Consider the following 11,069-nt stretch of genomic DNA (forward strand, 5'->3'; position numbering starts at 1 on the left):
CCCGGAGTTTAACTAAACTCCCCCTATCAATATGCCATTGATAGAACATTTGGATTATCCCAAATCCAAGTAACATTCATCACATGTTATGAAAAACATTTAAACCATCATGCAAATATATATAAAATATTCAATTCAATGCATGAAGTCATCAATATACTTCTCCCCCTATGTCATCAATAAAAAGGAGAAGTAGCTCTAGCTATTTTAAAAGATATTCAAGTTTTTGTAACATGAAGCTAGATTTTCATCACAACATATAAGCACAAAAGCATAGTAAGATTCTTAAGTTCAATCATGGCAATTCAACACTTGCTTCTTGTGTAAGATTGCACTTTGCTTTTCTTTGCATGTTCTAACTAGCAAAAGCTTTCTCCCTTTTGTTTTTGCGAAAAGAAGGGAAGAGTACAAGCTAGCCAGCATTTGCCTTGAGCTAGCAATCTTTCTCCCCCTATGTCATTGCCGAAAAGAAGGAGAGGAACCAATGATTTAGACTTTTACATAAATTATGAATTTACATCAATCAATATTTCAATCATCACATGATATATACAAGACAAAAATGCAAAGAAATCATGTCATGAAAGACATCAATTGTTAAACATGATATGATAATAGTCTCAAAAATTTCAATTTGCGATACATGTGATACATTGCGATACTAAAAAATTTAATGCGATGCTTTTAAGGATATCAACCTATTTTTGATTCAAAGCATGGCAAGAACAATTTTGTTGCAAGTTTTCGAAGTTTTGCACTTTTTGCTTCTTTCGATAGGCAAGATCTTTCTTCTCTTTTTGAGAAGTGCAAGCTTACAAGTTTTACTTCCTTAGCATGCTAGGAATTTACTTTCATTTTCAATGCAAAAGCTAGCAAAAACCTTCTCCCCTTTATCAAAGTCAAAAAGAAAGGGAGGACTCAATGGCTAAAAATTTCAACCATTCAACAAGCTAAATATGCAAAGAATTCATGAAATATATCAATAAGGATCAATTCATGAATACCAAAGATATGATTCAATGGTTCGTTAAAATTCTTTTTAACAAGTTCACGATCAAGATTCATTTGAAAAGATATAGCACAAAGAACAACTTGAAACATTCTTATCAAGATCACATTTTAAAATATTCCAAGTATCAAGAGGAATTAATTGGGTGATGAGATAAATATTTCACGAATACATGGAATTGTATAAAAAAAATCATATCATATGTATTTCATACATTCATATCATCACATGAAGGAATATAAATAAAAATTAGTGATGAGATATTACTTCATGAATACAATAAAATTCATATAGCATATCATTGTTTATTAGAATTAGTCTTCCTTTTGGTGAATAGAAAAAAGAATAGTAGGAGAGCAAGATCTCAATTCATGCACATCAAATATTCAATCATCAAAATCATGATTCATCTAGAAAATTCTCCTCTTTAAATATTCAAAGAGAGAATCATGATGAACATTCTTGGTTTACATAAAGTTTCAAAACATAATTATTAAGATCATGAATACTAAAAGACTATGAAACATTTCGACGAATCTCCTTTTAAATAGAAAACAATCTTCATTCATAAAGGATTTCATGTTATAAATTTCAAGAGATCAAGATCGTGATTTCGATAAAAATTTATTCAAATTTAAATCATCAAAATCATTATCAAAATCCAAGAGATTCACAAGATGATACAAATGGATTCATCAAAATCAATAAGATCGAGCAAAATAATTTTCAAGAATGTTTCCCTCTTTTCGATTGTTTCAAAACATATGATTTTGTTTCATTTATGCCAAATAAAAACATGTATCATGTTTAAAACCGAAAGAGTAAGATTTATTACAACAATGATCAATAATGTACTTTTATTATGGTAAAAATCAATAATCCATAAATCGTAAGATTCATCATGCATAATTTCGAGATTTATTAAGCATGATCACTATGCATGACACTAAAACATGGTTTCAAAATGTTTAATATTTTTATTACACAATTTCATCATTATGCATCATTATATATAACTTTACAATGTCATGCATAAAATCATCAAATCATAGTATTAAAATATTAATATTTTCATTACAACTTTATGCATCATTAAGTATACAATTGTCAAGCATGACACTTCACTATTTCATATAAGCATGCCTATTTCATTTATGTCAAATCAAAACATACATCATTTTTAAAACCACTTTTATGTCAAATCAAAAAATGCATCATTAAGCATGATCATTATGCATTACTTCAAATCAAATATGATTTCATTTATTTTCAAAATATTTATGATGATAGAGCATATAAGCCAAAGAAACTATTAAACATAAAGCATATTCATCAATGATGGTTTCATTGGGCATAAGGCATTTTCAAACAAAATCATTTTGTTATTTGTTGTAGTCATACATTTTTCTTTTTAGGTGAATCTATCTTTTCATGCTTAAATTTTTTAATTTTTCAAAGATGCTAAAAGAAAAACATGATATAATTTTTGAAAAATAATTTTTTATTTTCTATTCCTACTATCTAAATTAAGTACTCATGAAAAACTTCAAGTAATTTCAAAATAATTCAAGAGAGTTGAGTTACTTGCCTTGTAGTCGAAGCCCGTCAAAACCCAATTCGCTGTTTCACCTTTGGAAGTTCTTGATTCATCCTTGGGTGCCTTCCTTTTCTTTGACCTCTTCCTTCGTTCAATTTCATTGTTTATTTCAGATTTTTGTTTAATGAACTTATTAAGAGTTGGTGTTCGAAGTTCAAGTTCATCATTGTCCTCATCACTTGAGTCATCACTCAAGTGGTATTCATTTGTCCAGAGTTCCAAATCCTTCTTATTCTTTGGAAGGTGGTTCAAGTGTTCATTGTGTTCATTATGTGCATTGCGCACCATTTCATATGTCATCAATGAGCCGATAAGTTCTTTAAGTGAAAAAATATTTAAATATTTTGTTTCTTGTATTGCCATTACTTTTGATTCCCAAGCTTTAGATAGTGATCGTAAAACTTTACTAACAAGTTCAAAATTCGAGAAACATTTGCCAAGAGCTTGTAAACTATTGACGATATCCGTAAAACGGGTGTACATGTCAACAATGGTTTCGCTCGGCTTCATTCGAAAAAACTCGAAATCATGCATTAAAATGTTGATTTTTGAATCTTTAACTCTAGAAGTGCCTTCGTTTGTGATTTCAAGAATGTGCCATATGTCGAAAGCCGTTTCGCACAAAGAAACCCGATTAAACTCATTTTTGTCCAAAGAGCAAAATAAGGCATTCATAGCCTTTGCGTTTAAAGAAAACATCTTCTTTTCCAAATCATTCCAATGGTTCATTGGAAGAGAAGACATTTCAAATCCATTTTCGACTATGTGCCATAAATTCAAATCCAAAGAAAGTAAGAAAACTCTCATTCGAGTTTTCCAATAAATGTAGTTCGTCCCATTGAAAAAGGGAGGACAGATGAGAGAGTGACCCTCTTGAAAGCCGTAAAGAGCCATTTCTATTTGGGTGTTAAACCAAAGTAGAAAAACGTGGCTCTGATTCCAATTGTTAGGACCGGAGCGGCACTAAGAGGGGGGGTGAATTAGTGCAATGGTAAAGTATGATAAACTTTCGACGATTTAAACAATTACGAAAACTTCGTACGATAAAAGCAACGTTTTGTTTGAAACCGTTTCGATTGCGTTTTAACTTGAAGGCATATGTAAGAAGGAGACAAAGAAGTAGAGCATCAAAGTGAAGATGTCATATCCACAGGCATTCACAAAACCCACTGTCAGCCTATCCTACAAAAAATAAAGAATAGAATTTCTTCTTGGAAAAATAGGCTTCTATCAAAAGCAGGACGACTCGAACTCATCCGTTCTGTATTGCACTCCTACTCTATATATTGGTGTAATGCATTTCTTCTGCCTGCTGGACTTCTCCAAGATATTGAACGGTTATTAATGAACTTCTTCTGGAATGGCACAAATGATAAGGCAATGCATATGGTAAATTGGGATAGCATTTGTAAACCGAAAGATGAAGGGGGGCTAAACTTGAGAAATACTAGAGATTGGAATCAAGCATGCCTGGTACAATAATTGTGGGATCTTTTGCAAAACAAATGTTCCTTATGGTCACAATGGGTTTCTGCTAGGTATCTTTCAAAGGAATCAATCTGGGAAATTTCAACAAGAACATACCACTCTTCAGCTTGGAAAGGAATTTTAAAGGCAAGGAATTGGCTAATCAAACACATTTCTTATGCAATCTCTTCTGGAACTAGTACTAATATGTGGTACGATCCTTGGGTGAATGGGAAGAGTATATTTCAATTATATGGCGACAGAATACGAAAAGATCTTGGGGCTCCCAAAGATTGGAAGGTTTCCGAGTTCATTGCTAACGGTACCTGGTGTCTCCCTAATCCTATTTCTCCCGAAATGTTATCACTTTGGCCGACTATCATAGCTATTCCAATCAGGAACAACTCTTCAGATATACTTATTTGGCCTCATGACAATGGCAAATTTAGTGCCACATCCGTATGGAATCAAATTAGACAAAGAAATAACAAGTGGGTCCCAAGCAGTTGGACATGGGATCGACCGGGATCACAAAGACACTCCTTATGTACATGGCAGGCCCTTCTCAATAAACTACCTACAATAGACAATATGAAAAGAAGAGGAATCTATCATGTTAACCGATGCTCCCTTTGTTTGCAACAAGAAGAAACTGTTGACCACCTTTATTTTGCTTGTAATTATACAAAATGGATATGGAAGGAGATTCTCCAGCGATTTGAACTCAATAGACTGCCGCAACCAAACTTGCACCAAGAACTAGGCGACCTTATGCAATGTTTCTCAAGAAAAGGGCCACTTACACAACTGGCAAATGTTACTTTCAAATGCGCTATTTGGTGGATATGGAAGGAGAGATGTAATAGAATCTTTGAAAGTCAACACACAAACAATGCTCAGCTCTTGAAAGAGATTATTAGAGACTCAAGATCCTGTATGGAGCCTGATCTCAAAATCGAGCATTTCACCCGAAGAGAAAAAGATATTTTTATCAAATTTAATTTTGCTATTAGCTAAAGATCTTGGGAATGATGTCAAATAATGTACCCACAGGTAGTTATAGTCTACAGCATGTGTAGTCATAACTATCGCATTCGCACTCTATGAGTTAATTGGCTTTGTCTATGACTTGTATAGATAAAGCTATTTGTAGAATCTTTACACATAATCAATTTACTTTTACTTACCAAAAAAAAATATTAATGAACTTCTTCTGGAATGGCACAAATGATAAGGCAATGCATATGGTAAATTGGGATAGCATTTGCATACCGAAAGATGAAGGGGGCTAACTTGAGAAATACTAGAGATTGGAATCAAGCATGCCTGGTACAACAATTGTGGGATCTTTTGCAAAACAAATGTTCCTTATGGTCACAATGGGTTTCTGCTAGGTATCTTTCAAAGGAATCAATCTGGGAAATTTCAACAAGAACATACCACTCTTCAGCTTGGAAAGAAATTTTAAAGGCAAGGAATTGGCTAATCAAACACATTTCTTATGCAATCTCTTCTGGAACTAGTACTAATATGTGGTACGATCCTTGGGTGAATGGGAAGAGTATATTTCAATTATATGGCAACAAAATACGAAAAGATCTTGGGGCTCCCAAAGATTGGAAGGTTTCCGAGTTCATTGCTAACGGTACCTGGTGTCTCCCTAATCCTATTGCTCTCGAAATGTTATCCCTTTGGCCGACTATCATAGCTATTCCAATCAGGAACAACTCTTCAGATATACTTATTTGGCCTCATGACAATGGCAAATTTAGTGCCACATCCGTATGGAATCAAATTAGACGAAGAAATAACAAGTGGGTCCCAAGCAGTTGGACATGGGATCGACCGGGATCACAAAGACACTCCTTATGTACATGGCAGGACCTTCTCAATAAACTACCTACAATAGACAATATGAAAAGAAGAGGTATCTATAATGTTAACCGATGCTCCCTTTGTTTGCAACAAGAAGAAACTGTTGACCACCTTTATTTTGCTTGTAATTATACAAAATGGATATGGAAGGAGATTCTCCAGCGATTTGAACTCAATAGACTGCCGCAACCAAACTTGCACCAAGAACTAGGCAACCTTATGCAATGGTTCTCAAGAAAAGGGCCACTTACACAACTGGCAAAGGTTACTTTCAGATGCGCTATTTGGTGGATGTGGAAGGAGAGATGTAATAGAATCTTTGAATGTCAACACACAAACAATGCTCAGCTCTTGAAAGAGATTATTAGAGACTCAAGATCCTGTATGGAGCATGATCTCAAAATCGAGCACTTCACCCGAAGAGAAAAAGATATTTTTATCAAATTTAATTTTGCTATTAGCTAAAGATCTTGGGAATGATGTCAAATAATGTACCCACAAGTAGTTATAGTCTACAGCATGTGTAGTCATAACTATCGCATTCGCACTCTATGAGTTAATTGGCTTTGTCTATGACTTGTATAGATAAAGCTATTTGTAGAATCTTTACACATAATCAATTTCCTTTTACTTACAAAAAAAAAATCAAAGTGAAGATGGTTTGCAGTAATATAAATGACAATAAGATAAATGCAAACCAGAGAAGACGGTAGTTTATAGTGGTTCGCTCAATCATGACCTACATCCACTCCTCTGATTCCTCTTCCGTCGAGGCCACCGGCATCCACTAATGACCTTCCTTTACTAGGCGAAGATCAACCTCCTTCTTACACCCCTCTTATAACCTCTTACAAGTGGTTCACCCTTTTACAAAGATTTCAATGAAAAGAAAGGAGGTGAACACTCAAGCTATTGAAAACAAGATTTTTCCTAAAGCTTTTCTCAACTTCTAGCTTCTCAAAAGGTTGTTATCTCAGCTGAGATTTGAGGGTTATTTATAGGCCTCAAGAGGATTCAAATTTGGGCTCCAAAATTTGAATTCTCTTTGGTTCCCGATGCTGGCGGTGCCACCGCTTGTCAGTGGCGATGCCACCGCCTATCAGTTTCTAACACTGACAGTGGACTGGCGGTGCCACCGCCCAGCCAAGCAGTGCCACCGCCCAGCTCTCAGGTGCTGGCGGTGCCACTGCCCAGTCTAGGCAGTGCCACCGCCTAGGCCAATTCAGCTCACTGGTTGGGCTCCAAACTTGGCCGAAACCAGTCCGAACTCGGGCCCAATTGGCCACTACTTGGGTTATAGAATTAACACCTAATCCTAACCTTAATTAACGTGCTAACTACAAATTTAAAGACATTTTATAAGCTATTACAAAGTCCGTAAGTCAAGACTTCTTCCGACGAGCTTCCGACGAACTTCTGACGGTCTTCCGATAAACTCTCGGAAACCATTCTGCGGACTCCCAGCAAGCTCCTAGACTTCACGATTTGATCTTGACGAGTTCCAACGAGCTTCTTCGTCAAGCTCCGATCTTTCTCGGCGAGCTCCGCGAACTTCCAATGAACCTTCTGGCGAGCTTCCGAAAAACCCTTCGGCAAGCTCCCTACTCATTCTCGGCTAGTTCCGGCAGCATTCCCGACGAACCTATGGACTTCAATCGAACTCTCGAACTCGCAACAAATCCTTCGCGCTTGACTCCGATACTTTATTTCGCTTTATATCTTCATCGTTATCGTAGTTAATCCTGCACACCAAATTTAATACTTATCACGTTAGAAAGAGGGCTTGAACCTACGACCTTGTGGTTAACAACCACACGCTCTAACCAACTGAGCAATTCCAGCTCGTTAAAAAGGAGTGCAACACGAGGACTTCCCAGGTGGTCACCCATCCTAGTACTACCCTCGCCCAAGCACGCTTAACTTCGGAGTTCTGATGGGATCCGGGCTAATCAAACACATTTCTTATGCAATCTCTTCTGGAACTAGTACTAATATGTGGTACGATCCTTGGGTGAATGGGAAGAGTATATTTCAAATATATGGCGACAGAATACAAAAAGATCTTGGGGCTCCCAAAGATTGGAAGGTTTCCGAGTTCATTGCTAACGGTACCTGGTGTCTCCCTACTCCTATTTCTCCCGAAATGTTATCACTTTGGCCGACTATCATAGCTATTCCAATCAGGAACAACTCTTCAGATATACTTATTTGGCCTCATGACAATGGCAAATTTAGTGCCACATCCGTATGGAATCAAATTAGACAAAGAAATAACAAGTGGGTCCCAAGCAGTTGGACATGGGATCGACCGGGATCACAAAGACACTCCTTATGTACATGGCAGGCCCTTCTCAATAAACTACCTACAATAAACAATATGAAAAGAAGAGGTATCTATCATGTTAACCGATGCTCCCTTTGTTTGCAACAAGAAGAAAATGTTGACCACCTTTATTTTGCTCGTAATTATACAAAATGGATATGGAAGGAGATTCTCCAGCGATTTGAACTCAATAGACTGCCGCAACCAAACTTGCACCAAGAACTAGGCGACCTTATGCAATGTTTCTCAAGAAAAGGGCCACTTACACAACTGGCAAAGGTTACTTTCAGATGCGCTATTTGGTGGATGTGGAAGGAGAGATGTAATAGAATCTTTGAATGTCAACACACAAACAATGCTCAGCTCTAGAAAAGATTATTAGAGACTCAAGATCCTGTATGGAGCATGATCTCAAAATCGAGCACTTCACCCGAAGAGAAAAAGATATTTTTATCAAATTTAATTTTGCTATTAGCTAAAGATCTTGGGAATGATGTCAAATAATGTACCCACAAGTAGTTATAGTCTACAGCATGTGTAGTCATAACTATCGCATTCGCACTCTATGAGTTAATTGGCTTTGTCTATGACTTGTATAGATAAAGCTATTTGTAGAATCTTTACACATAATCAATTTCCTTTTACTTACCAAAAAAAAATCAAAGTGAAGATGGTTTGCAGTAATATAAATAACAATAAGATAAATGCAAACCAGAGAAGACGGTAGTTTATAGTGGTTCGGTCAATCATGACCTACATCCACTCCTCTGATTCCTCTTCCGTCGAGGCCACCGGCATCCACTAATGATCTTCCTTTACTAGGCGAAGATCAACCTCTTTCTTATACCCCTCTTACAACCTCTTACAAGTGGTTCACCCTTTTACAAAGATTTCAATGAAAAGAAAGGAGGTGAACACTCAAGCTATTAAAAACAAGATTTTTCCTAAAGCTTTTCTCAACTTCTAGCTTCTCAAAAGGTTGTTATCTCAGCTGAGATTTGAGGGTTATTTATAGGCCTCAAGAGGATTCAAATTTGGGCTCCAAAATTTGAATTCTCTTTGGTTCCCGATGCTGGCGGTGCCACCGCTTGTCAGTGGCGATGCCACCGCCTATCAGTTTCTAACACTGACAATGGACTGGCGATGCCACCGCCCAGCCAAGCAGTGCCACCGCCCAGCTCTCAGGTGCTGGCGGTGCCACTGCCCAGTCTAGGCAGTGCCACCGCCTAGGCCAATTCAGCTCACTAGTTGGGCTCCAAACTTGGCCGAAACCAGTCCGAACTCGGGCCCAATTGGCCACTACTTGGGTTATAGAATTAACACCTAATCCTAACCCTAATTAACGTGCTAACTACAAATTTAAAGACATTTTATAAGCTATTACAAAGTCCGTAAGTCAAGACTTCTTCCGACGGTCTTCCGATAAACTCTCGGGAACCATTCTGCGGACTCCCAACAAGCTCCTAGACTTCACGATTTGATCTTGACGAGTTCCAACGAGCTTCTTCATCAAGCTCCGATCTTTCTCGGCGAGCTCCGCGAACTTCCAATGAACCTTCTGGCGAGCTTCCGAAAAACCCTTCGGCAAGCTCCCTACTCATTCTCGGCTAGTTCCGGCAGCATTCCCGATGAACCTTCGGACTTCAATCGAACTCTCGAACTCGCAACAAATCCTTCGCGCTTGACTCCGATACTTTATTTCGCTTTATATCTTCATCGTTATCGTAGTTAATCCTGCACACCAAATTTAATACTTATCACGCTAGAAAGAGGGCTTGAACCTACGACCTTGTGGTTAACAGCCACACGCTCTAACCAACTGAGCAATTCCAGCTCGTTAAAAAGGAGTGCAACACGAGGGCTTCCCAGGTGGTCACCCATCCTAGTACTACCCTCGCCCAAGCATGCTTAACTTCGGAGTTCTGATGGGATCCGGGCTAATCAAACACATTTCTTATGCAATCTCTTCTGGAACTAGTACTAATATGTGGTACGATCCTTGGGTGAATGGGAAGAGTATATTTCAAATATATGGCGACAGAATACGAAAAGATCTTGGGGCTCCCAAAGATTGGAAGGTTTCCGAGTTCATTGCTAACGGTACCTGGTGTCTCCCTAATCCTATTTCTCCCGAAATGTTATCACTTTGGCCGACTATCATAGCTATTCCAATCAGGAACAACTCTTCAGATATACTTATTTGGCCTCATGACAATGGCAAATTTAGTGCCACATCCGTATGGAATCAAATTAGACAAAGAAATAACAAGTGGGTCCCAAGCAATTGGACATGGGATCGACCGGGATCACAAAGACACTCCTTATGTACATGGCAGGCCCTTCTCAATATACTACCTACAATAGACAATATGAAAAGAAGAAGTATCTATCATGTTAACCGATGCTCCCTTTGTTTGCAACAAGAAGAAACTGTTGACCACCTTTATTTTGCTTGTAATTATACAAAATGGATATGGAAGGAGATTCTCCAGTGATTTGAACTCAATAGACTGCCGCAACCAAACTTGCACCAAGAACTAGGCGACCTTATGCAATGTTTCTCAAGAAAAGGGCCACTTACACAACTGGCAATGGTTACTTTCAGATGCGCTATTTGGTGGATGTGGAAGGAGAGATGTAATAGAATCTTTGAATGTCAACACACAAACAATGCTCAGCTCTTGAAAGAGATTATTAGAGACTCAAGATCCTGTATGGAGCATGATCTCAAAATCGAGCACTTCACCCGAAGAGAAAAAGATATTTTTATCAAATTTAATTTTGCTATTAGCTAAAGA

At 37.5% G+C, this 11,069-nt stretch overlaps 2 pseudogenes; both read right to left on the bottom strand.

The window, feature by feature from the left end:
• Positions 1–7,800: 7,800 nt before the first annotated feature.
• Positions 7,801–7,920, bottom strand: LOC135611419 (5S ribosomal RNA; annotated as a pseudogene).
• Positions 7,921–10,115: 2,195 nt separating this feature from the next.
• On the bottom strand, positions 10,116–10,235 carry LOC135611484 (5S ribosomal RNA; annotated as a pseudogene).
• Between the last annotated feature and the right edge of the window lie 834 nt (positions 10,236–11,069).

This window comes from Musa acuminata, chromosome BXJ2-4, assembly GCF_036884655.1.
Source record: "Musa acuminata AAA Group cultivar baxijiao chromosome BXJ2-4, Cavendish_Baxijiao_AAA, whole genome shotgun sequence".
NCBI classification, from domain to species: Eukaryota; Viridiplantae; Streptophyta; class Magnoliopsida; order Zingiberales; family Musaceae; genus Musa; species Musa acuminata.